This window comes from Bos javanicus, chromosome 16, assembly GCF_032452875.1.
Source record: "Bos javanicus breed banteng chromosome 16, ARS-OSU_banteng_1.0, whole genome shotgun sequence".
In the NCBI taxonomy this organism is placed as follows: Eukaryota; Metazoa; Chordata; class Mammalia; order Artiodactyla; family Bovidae; genus Bos; species Bos javanicus.
The window spans coordinates 74,046,381-74,058,012 of NC_083883.1; the positions used below are offsets into that span (position 1 = coordinate 74,046,381).

Here is an 11,632-nt window from a genome sequence, read left to right on the forward strand (position 1 = left end):
TGAACAAGGAGAGTGAAAAAGTTGGCTTAAAGCTCAACATTCAGAAAACGAAGATCATGGCATCCAGTCCCATCACTTCATAGGAAATAGATGGGGAAACAGTGGAAACAGTGTCAGACTTTATTTTTCTGGGCTCCAAAATCACTACAGATGATGACTGCAGCCATGAAATTAAAAGACACTTACTGCTTGCAAGGAAAGTTATGACCAACCTAGATAGTATATTCAAAAGCAGAGACATTATTTTGCCAACAAAGGTCCGTCTAGTCAAGGCTATGGTTTTTCCTGTGGTCATGTATGGATGTGAGAGTTGGACTGTGAAGAAGGCTGAGCGCCGAAGAATTGATGCTTTTGAACTGTGGTGTTGGAGAAGACTCTTGAGAGTCCCTTGGACTGCAAGGAGATCCAACCAGTCCATTGTGAAGGAGATCAGCCCTGGGATTTCTCTGGAGGGAATGATGCTAAAGCTGAAACTCCAGTACTTTGGCCACCTCATGCGAAGAGTTGACTCATTGGAAAAGACTCTGATGCTGGGAGGGATTGGGGGCAAGAGGAGAAGGGGATGACAGAGGATGAGATGGCTGGATGGCATCACTGACTCGATGGATCTGAGTCTGAGTGAACTCCGGGAGTTGGTGATGGACAGGGAGGCCTGGCGTGCTGCGATTCATGGGGTTGCAAAGAGTCAGACACTACTGAGTGACTGATCTGATCTGATGTGCTATTCTCTTTCAAGTACTTTATATTTATTAACTCTTTTAATCGTCACAATTTTCCTCTCATTTACCCCCACTATAAATTGAGATACGGAGCTATTATACCATGTGCCCAGCTAGAAAGCAGAAGAATCAGGATTCAAGCCCTGTCTGGCTCCAGAGTCTGTGTTTTTAACTACTGCTCATATTTCTCCTGTGTTCTTTGTCTTCCCTTCCTGCCTTTCCTACACCTTTCCTCAATCCTTATTTCTGTGTTCCTCTTTCATTTCCCTCCTCCCTTCCCACTTATAAATTTAAGCCAGGGAGAAAGGCCAACTATAAACAAGTATAATACAGCAAGCACGACAAGAGAAGTACTGAATATAAGTAGTGCTGCTGCTGCTGCTGCTGCTGCTGCTGCTGCTGCTTCTAAGTCACTTCAGTCGTGTCCGTACTGGAACACAAAGAAGGAATACTACCCGGCAAAGTTACAAACGCTTCAGAAAGGAGATCACACTTGGGTAGGGTATGAAAGATTAATAGGAACTCTATTAAAGAGTAAAGGGCAGATGAAAGAGCGTGATCAAAGACCAGGAACAGTGCGCATGGCGTCCCCTCGGCACTAATGGGCAACAGTCATGGCTGTATTATCTACCTTTGTCTCCTCTAAGTACTTAGCACAATGCTACCACTTGACATTATACAAACATTTGTAAATGCATGAATGAAGGTGTGTTCAGGAAAGATCAAAAGTATGCCAGAACAGTTACTGAAAATGAAAGCAAGGTTCAAACTGTCAAAGAACCCTGAATACCATCCTACAGACTTTGTACTTGTAGAACTATATTCCCTAAAACAATCAGAAAAATGGCAAACAGCAGGGAGTGAATGGTGGCAAAGTATGAGGACTAAACGGTAGCAGCGACGGCAGAGAAGAGGGGTGAGTCTGTTCAGAGAAAATTGGTAACAATCCAGTCAATTAATGGAGAGAATGAGGATAAAGAGAAGTAGAAGGTAATTCTAAAGTTTCTAGCTTGAGCGAATGGGTGAATGGTGCTGTGCTGAGCTTAATCACTCAGTTGTATCCGACTCTTTGCAACCCCACAGACTGTAGCCCGCCAGGCTCCTCTGTCTATGGGATTCTCCAGGCAGGAATACTGGAGTGGGTTGCCATGCCCTCTTCCAGGGGATCTTCGCAACCCAGGGATCAAACCCAGGTCTCCCACATTACAGGCGGATTATTTACCATCTGAGACACTAGAGAAGCCCAAGAATACTGGAGTGAGTATCCTATCCCTTCTCCAGGGGATCTTCCCAACCCAGGAACCAAACCAGGCTCTCCTGCATTGCAGGTTGATTCTTTACCATCTGAGCTACCTGGGAAGCCTAGGTGAACGGTAACACCACTTAAAAAAATGAAAAAATACGAACGTAAAGACATGTGGTTTAGAGCATGGGAGCCGAGAAATCAGTGGAAGAAGAGAGGCGGGTAGCAAGTTTAGGTTTTGACATGTTACTTTAGCATGTCTGCAGACTACTGCAGTGTGGATGTCCAGTAAAGAGAGAAATATGACAGTGCTCTGATGAAGGTCAGGTTCGTTATAAAGAGTTGGGAGTTCTCCTTTTGCTCATCTGTTGCATGCGAAAGACATCACTGACTAAATACAAACCTCACTGGCAAATGACAGGTACTATGCTTTAATGGAAAATCTCCTACTTCACAAATTTTCAGATCAATACAAACCATTAATTTGAACAAAATGAAAACAGAATCTTTCCTCACTAACAAATGGTGAAAGGTGCCTTATGCTTACAAGGCAGATTTTCCAGGCAAGAGTACTGGAGTGGGGTGCCATTGCCTTCTCCAATATACTATATAACTCCCTTTTAATCCATTGCTTGGCTATACGCCCATTCTCTACATTCATGGAAAAACATTTTGTATTTAAAATTTTAAAATAGTAATACAATTGTAGAAAAGAAATAACATTTTCTGACAGAAAATATTAAAAAGCTTCAGACTTGTACTTTTTCACCCTTATGTCAGGATTGAGATAATATTTAATTATTATTTGATAATCCCACTTGTCCATAAAACTGAGATGGAACAATACACTGAAATCACCCTGAAAATATGAATATGATACACTATCAAAAAAGTTAAATAAAATTACATGAACTCAAACCTCACTAATGCAAAATATATTTTTTACTATCTGATGGAATTTATTCCTAAATTCTTATACTATGAATCTGCTTAAAAAGCCACAGAAATATTTCTAAGATTATGATTAATTTATCTATAGATACATCTACTCTCTCCAAACATTCTAGGTCATTTGCTACAGGCAAGTAAATGCTATTTTAAATGTATATTACCTTTTAATGGAGAACCTTCAAAGTCTCTAACAGCACACAGTTAATTAAAGTTAATAAGTTAATATTATACATTTAAAGAACTAAATTTGCTGAATCAAATTTAATTAAACTATAAAACCAAGACCAAACAATAACAAAATTAATAATATCAAACATTTAAGGAGTGCTTAATATTTGCTGGGGGCTGCTTTAGAAAATGCATTAAAGCATTATCAAACTGAATTCTCACTACAACCTCATTTTTCAGGTATGGGAACTGAGGCTCAGTAAGAATAAGGAGAATTTTCAAGATCTTAAAATTATTATTCAGTGAGATGAAATCTTGATATGAATACTGGCACACTGATTCCTGCTCCCAAAATGTTAAACACTAATCCTTACTGCTTTCTATTTGCCAGGCACTATTATAAACTTTCATTTTAAATGTAATGCTCAAAACGATTTTGTGATAATAAATACTACATATTATCTTAGGCTTTAGATTAGAAAACTGAAGCTTGGAGAGTGATAAGTTTGTCTAAAGTCACAAATCTAGGAAATGATAGAACCTGGATTTGAACCCAGATACTTTGACTCCAGAGTCCACGGTCTTAAAACACCAAGTAACACTACAGCTTCCTTAAATGCCAACCTGAAATATAAAAATAAGGGAAAGCCATGTGATCAAATAACATAGCTTAATACATACATTATGAAAAAACATTTCATGGATTAGCTTTGTATATATGTTAAAATATAGGAACTGATTTCAGCTTTATCAAATATACAAATTATAAAACTGGAATCATAGCATTTTTTATTCAAGATACTTTTGAAAGCTAATAAGATAAAAATTTAAAAACAAAGTATTCTATAGAATAATAAGCCTGACAGGCATTAGATATGCTCAATAAAAATATAAGGAAGGTGTCTGTGAGCTATATGATTCGCTATATGAAGTATCTAAAGACTACACTGCAAAGTCAAAAAGGGAACAAGGTATAGCATCTCACCAGAAAATACGAAAAGTTTAGCTTGTCCAAGATTAATAATTATTTATGCTATGTATGTAGAATTGGCTTTGCAGTTATCTATACTATATATTTACAAAAGAATATATATATATATATTTACAAAAGGTAAACTAAAAAAATACCACTTTCTGCCAAAAATACAAAGATGTACTGAAATATAATTATAAGGGAGATATTTATTTATTAAACTAACACTTTCAATATAAATTTATTTCTATAATAATATTCTTTTCTAATCTATATCAAAATATATTAACTTTTAGTCACAAAATAAATATTATAAAGCTATTTTGCCCATTATATTTCAAATACATACAAAATAAACAAGTACTTATGATTCCTATATAGTAATTCTTTTAAAAATAAGAATAAAGAGAAACAACTTACAGTTTGCATCATAAGGTCTTTATTGCTGATTTGTGCTGCCGGGCAAGAAATACTAGTCCTCTAACACTGTCATGGAGTCTTAAATAATTCATTTAATAGATGCAATTCTATCTCTTGAACAAAATGTGAACTATATAAGAAGTCGACTTTCACTTTAAAAAGAATATTGCTCCCTATTTAATAATCCCTGAATGTTTTCCCAGACTTTAATCAGAAAAACCCCTCCATTGATTTTTCTCTGGTTTGGATATAAAACAGATCACCTATCAGAGATCCAAGAAACAAGGTAGAAAGATAAAAGATTAATTTGATGTTTTGCTTAAATTTCCTTCTGTAACATCTGAGTTACTCCCACAAATAAAAACTTCTGTGAAGTTTTTATATTATAATACAAATGATGAAAAACTGAAAGAATGACATATAAATCAAAGAAAGGAATAATATATATCTATAATTCTAGATGTTATTAAAAAATAATCACTAAAAAACATTCACTCACACGTAACACAGTTGGCTGCTGAGTAATTTAAAGGGACGACGGGGGGAAGGCACTGACGCGATAGCACGGGACACTGACAAAGATCTCAGAAACAAAACCCCCTCTGGGAGACAGTCACCTGACCAGGCTGATACGACAGAGGCCACCCAACTTGCTTCAGGTGGCAAACCATCAACACATTAAATCTGTATTTCCTCTAAGCAACACGTAGTAAATTGGAATTTCGTTCAAATCCCGAAACAGCAAAAAGATACTAATTTTTTTTTAAAAACTGAAAAAAGAAAGCAAACACTTATGAAGTATGGAACACCACATACATAATATATTTAAACTTTACACTTAATACTTAGGCTTGATAATAATGTACTTACTACACTTAGGATAATATATTTAAAGCAAATACTTGTTAATAATAAATCAAGCTCTATGTCTGAAAGAGATTTTTCTTCAAGGGCAGTCTTGACTGAGGCTTCAAAATTATAATTCCAATGAAGTTTAGACTACGAGAAACTTTTTTGCTGGTAAATCACCCAACATCAAAGCATACACATTCTTTTAAACAACAAAGAAGAATTACCTGCTTCAAATGTTTTCTCTATTCAGTGTGTATGAATTCCTCCAAAATTATCTGAATCTCAAATGGTATGGACAACAGATAAAGTCACTTCTTCCCCTTTTACTTTTTCAATGATTATTTGCCCTTCCTTTTCAGTAAGATCTTCATTGATAAGATTCTGAAACTTCAACACAATGCCAACTGCAGGAGAATCCTTCTAGTTAAAGCCAAACTCAGGTCAAATAGTTTTAGATATGCTTATTCCAAAATCACTGCAGATGGTGACGGCAGCCATGAAATTAAAAGACGCTTACTCCTTGGAAGGAAAGTTATGACCAACCTAGATAGCATATTCAAAAGCAGAGACATTACTTTGCCAACAAAGGTCCGTCTAGTCAAGGCTATGGTTTTTCCTGTGGTCATATATGGATGTGAGAGTTGGACTGTGAAGAAGGCTGAGCGCCAAAGAATTGATGCTTTTGAACTGTGGTGTTGGAGAAGACTCTTGAGAGTCCCTTGGACTGCAAGGAGATCCAACCAGTCCATTCTGAAGGAGATCAGCCCTGGGATTTCTTTGGAGGGAATGATGCTAAAGCTGAAACTCCAGTACTTTGGCCACCTCATGCGAAGAGTTGACTCATTGGAAAAGACTCTGATGCCGGGAGGGATTGGAGGCAAGAGGAGAAGGGGACGACAGAGGATGAGATGGCTGGATGGCATCACTGACTCGATGGACGTGAGTCTCAGTGAACTCCGGGAGTTGGTGATGGACAGGGAGGCCTGGCATGCCACGATTCATGGGGTCGCAAAGAGTCAGACACGACTGAGCGACTGATCTGATCTGATCTGATGCTTATTTCAGACTTTAATTCTAAACCATTGAATTCTGATAAATACAAACCAGTTTCTTTCACATCTAAGAACTTCCTCCTATATTTTAATATTATGTCAACTAGTTCTCTTTAAATTTTTTCATATTATTATATTTTTTTCCAACTTTACTGAGGCACAGTTGACAACCGAAAACTGTAAATATTTAAGGTACAACTATGAATATTCACCACAAACAAGCTAATTGATACATCCATCACCTCAGTCATCATCTTTTGTGGGTATTTGTGGTGAGAACACATTATGATCTCTTGCCAGGGACACAACCCAGTATCAATAATTTCAGTCACACTGCTATGCGTTCAATCTCCAGAACGATGCATCTTGCGTAAATGAACCCTGTGTTGGAGCAGAATGAAACAGGCAGCAGGTTCAGTCTTGGTCCTTCGAGGCTGTGAATCCAACCTTCAGATCATTAAAGTAGGGACTAATTTCAGTCAAAAATGCTTTCAGAATAAGGAGTGGTTCTGGAAGTTAACCAAGTCACCCATAACAAGATTGGCATTAATTACATAGCTTAAGAAAGAATCTATCAGTCAAAAAGGGAAAAGATGAGCAATGGAATGATGAAATTAAGAGGAATAAAGCTTGGCGGTGCACCATGACACACCTTTCAGTAGTGTCCATTTCAGTGGGAGATTTAGGGAGATATTACATAATTTAACCAGTAGGTAAACTTTTTTATATTTTAAATTAATAATAACAAAAAAAAAGAAAATTAAAAAAGTAAAATTTAAAACAGTGAAGCTCTAATACTTTTAGCAGATAGCTTTGTGGACCCATAGGGGATAAATGTTCTCTTTTCTGTCAGTGTACATGCATGAGAAGTACCAAATGCACCTTAATTTATTCAATAGATACTAAGCAACAGGAATGAGAGCCCGAACAAGACAGATGTGGCTCCTGACCCCAGAGACTTAACAGTGTAAGCGCTACAAGGCACCTGACCTTGACTTGGGAGATAGAGACTTCCTGGAGGAAATGACTCCTAAACTGAAATATGAAGATATAAAGATTCTAAAATAAGAAAGAAGAGAGATGAAGCAAAGAGAAAAAAAGAGTATTTATGGTTTAAAAAAGAACTCACAGAAAAGACAGAAATACATTTTAAGAGAATAAAATAAAATGTACAAAGTGTCTAGCGATAAAGCTGGATAGAGAGCAAGGCCAGAATCATGACAGACTATAAAGACCGCTGAGGACTCTGGGTTCTGTCCTGAAATCACTGGGGCCTCCGAGTGGCTTTGCAGGGGTGCAGTTAGTGAAGATCCACCTGCCAACGCAGGAGATACAACAGACGTGGGCTCAATCCCTGGGTCAGGAAGACCTTCTGGAGAAGAAAAACGGCAACTCATCCCAGGATTCTTGACTAGAAAATTCCGTGGACAGAAGAGTCCGGCAGGCTTCAGTCCATGGGGTCGCGAAGAATCAGACATTACTGAGTACCACGTGGTAAGTTCACTCTGGTATAGAAATAAGGATGCGCATGGACTAGTAAAACACGTTTCGTAATTTCAGCAATCCAAGCTAAAACCAGTGATAACCCGACATACTAGATGGCCCAGCTAACAGACTAGAAGAAAGAGGTACTTGTTGGAGCCCACCTTTTAGGCTGTCTCAAATATCTAAACTAGTAAATGCAGCAGCACATATGTAAGGTCCTATATTAATTTTTAAAAATACTTTTCCTCTACCTGCTCCATTAATGCTCCTATTTCCAATGATAGGAACTTCCAATCCATGGGATGATATCACAATCTTCTAGCAAAATATAAACTACTTAAGGATTTTGTGAACACATATACAAGCTAGCAAGCCACTCACTCGCTTTGACAAGTGATCTTTCTTCTATGACGATCCCATTGATATTCAGGTAAATGAAATATAGTCTGCGGGTTAAAATGCCAAATGCTATTATTTTTTTAAGGAGAACCATGGCAGTGACACAAGAAAAGATTAGTACAGGTTATCAAAATACCAACTTTTAATTATCTAGAAAAACATGTGACACTAAACAATCGTCTTTATGTCTCACTGAAATATTTCAGGATGGGTTGTTGACTTCTTTCTGTTAAACAGTGACTAGTTATGTAGACAAAAAAAACAGATACCATGTCTAGCATTCTTGGGAAAAGCTCACAGTTTCCTCTAAAATGAAAATTTTAATTTAATCTACAAACTTACAGATAGCATCTAGATTCTAGATGAAAATCTGAAAGCCCAACAAGACAGTCACCAGGCTTCAGGGCAGGTCCTACCACTCCGGCCATCTCGCAGGCAGGTGCTAATATTAGAGCCAGCTTTGCTTTTTTGCCGTGTGCCAACCTCTCCAGTTCATCACAACTGCCTTAACTGGTGACTCAATCTATTGTCATTAGAGGACATATAAGTCACTCCCTCTAACTGAATATTCTCTTTTTCTGGCCCAGCAACCTAAGATGAGGGAAGAGCAAATAGCTGTGGACATGACTGAGTGCTGACATATGGACATGGACAGAGGCAGAAAGAACAAATCCACACAAAAGGATGGAAGATTACATCCCAAACTCAATGACTCGATCTCAGCTTAAGGGCTTCCCTGGTGGCTCAGACTGGAAATAGAACTGCCGTATGACCCAGCAATCCCACTGCTGGGCATACACACTGAGGAAACCAGAAGTGAAAGAGACACGTGTACCCCAATGTTCATCGCAGCACTGTTTACAATAGCCAGGACATGGAAGCAACCTAGAAGCCCATCGGCAGATGAATGGATAAGAAAGCTGTGGTACATATACACAATGGAATATTACTCAGCCATTAAAAAGAATGCATTTGAATCAGTTCTAATGAGGTGGATGAACTGAAGCCTATTATACAGAGTGAAGTAAGTCAGAAAGAAAAACACCAATACAGTATACTAACACATTTATATGGAATTTAGAAAGACGGTAACGATGACCCTATGTGCGAGACAGCAAAACAGACACAGATGTAAAGAACAGTCTTTTGGACTTTGTGGGAGAAGGCGAGCGTGGGATGATTTGAGAGGGTAGCATTGAAATGTGTATATTATCATATGTGAAGCGGATCGCCGGTCCAGGTTCGATAAATGAGACAGGGTGCTCAGGGCTGGTGCACTGGGATGACCCTGAGGGATGGGATGGGGAGGGAGGTTGGAGGGGGGTTCTGGATGGGGAACACATGTGTGCCCATGGCTGATTCATGTCAATGTATGTCAAAAACCACTACAATATTGTATAGTAATTAGCCTCCAATTAAAATAAAAAAAAAAAAAAAAAAGAATCTGCCTGCAATGCAGGAGACCTGGTTTGATCCCTGGGTTGGGAAGATACCTGGGAGAAGAGAACAGCTACCCACTCCAGTATTCAAGCCTGGAGAATCCCATGGACAAAGGAGTCTGGCAGGCTACAGTTCATGGGGTCACAAAGAGTTGGACACAACTGAGAGACTTTCACTTTAAATCAGCTTAAAGAAAATAACTCTATAAACTGTTATTTCATATCTTTGCCAATAAACTGAATGAAGGAACTGAGAATACGTTCATTAATTTTGTAGATGATGTTAGGAACATTATGTTGGGCATGGTGGCTAATTCAGTAAAAGAAAGATACATGAGGAATCTCAAAATACTAAAGAAATAATACACCAAAACAAAATGAAGTTCAACATAGATAATGGCAAGTTACTATCCCACTAGGAGCCAAATGCTGATAAAGGTTAATGAAAATTTTGGCTTAATAAAATGCGCTAAGCAAAAATGTAAAATAATGTTATAATACATGTAAGATAAATATCAGCAGTGTAAAGTTTTTAACAAGTGAAAACTATGCCTTCTATTATGCCATCGGATTCTTATTAAAGCAGTTAGGTTATCTCATATTCAAAACAATGTTCAATTTCTAGTCTCCTTGAGTTCCAGTGAAAACAGCAGTCTGATATCCCATCTCTTGTATTTTCACAAATATCTTGATATTACTTGGAGGCTAATGAAAGTGTAATTCAGTCTTAAATGCTGTGTTCTTTTATCATAAAAGGATGAAACAGTCAATTAAAGAAGTTTTAAAAAGAAGGCATAATATAGCCCTAGAAAGAAAGCAGTAGAAATAATAAAGATAAAAGCATCAATTACTTAAGATTAAAAACAATACAAGAATTCAAGAACTTTTTCTTAGATTTGGGGGGGGTGGAGAACTAAAATAAAATATACACACCTTTAGCAAGTCTAATCAATAATTACAATAAAACTAATCAATAATTACAATAAAACTAACACTAATTCAGGGAATTCTGTGGTGGTCCAGTGGTTAGGACTGCACACTTCCAATGCGGGGGGCCAGGGTTCCATCCCTTATCAGGTAACTGAGATCTGGCATGCCCTGTGGCATGAAAAGGGGAAAAAAAACCCCACTAATTGCAGGTTTACTATGCTGTATTTTACAGGTAATATTTCCACTCACATTCTATAACTCTACCCTTGAAGAAAAGGATACTGAAACTTGATGGATTGAATAATTTCAAATTCACAGAGATATGATATTTGGCAAAACTAATACATTTATGTAAAGTTTAAAAATAAAAAAAAAAATTCACAGAGATGTTAAGTGGCAGAGTCAAGATTCAAACAAAAGTTTTTTAACTCAGATCTCATTATCTGAACCAATACACTGCTTACAAATACAGGATACAGAGCAGAGACATAACCATAGGTAGGGAGGATATTTAAAATTTTAAAGGCAAATACTTTGCATACCTCAGCACAGATATCCAAACATCTACAAAATAAGCATAAAAATTTTTTAAGAATAAAAGAATTACCTTAACTAAAGCACTGTTTTGTTTATATTTTTAGTACTTTTGTATGGGTTTAGTTGCTCAGTCATGTTGGACTCTTTGTGACCCTTTGGATTGTAACCTGCCAGGCTCCTCTGTCTGTGAGATTTTTCAGGCAAGAGTGGGCTGCCATTTCCTTTTCCAGGAATTATGGTGGCAACAAGCAAACCCTGGGATTTTTGATGTGTTTCAAACGTTGCAGAGATTTTGAAAGGGACTGAGCCAGGGCCTTCTTTCTCCCAACTGGTGCATGATCACTTATCTCAGCTTTCCAAAGAGTTTGAGCATTACTTCCCAACCACAAAAGATCCCCAAGCTGGGAAGGAATGGATCTGAGAACATTTATTAATAAGCCAGGTGAACTGAATGACTGTGCTTG

General features: G+C 37.5%; 1 protein-coding gene across 2 annotated transcripts in view; it reads right to left on the reverse strand.

The window, feature by feature from the left end:
* Window positions 1-11,632, reverse strand: part of SYT14 (synaptotagmin 14) — a 216,980-nt gene that overhangs the window by 161,054 nt on the left and 44,294 nt on the right. The gene's annotated exons all lie outside the window — the stretch shown is intronic.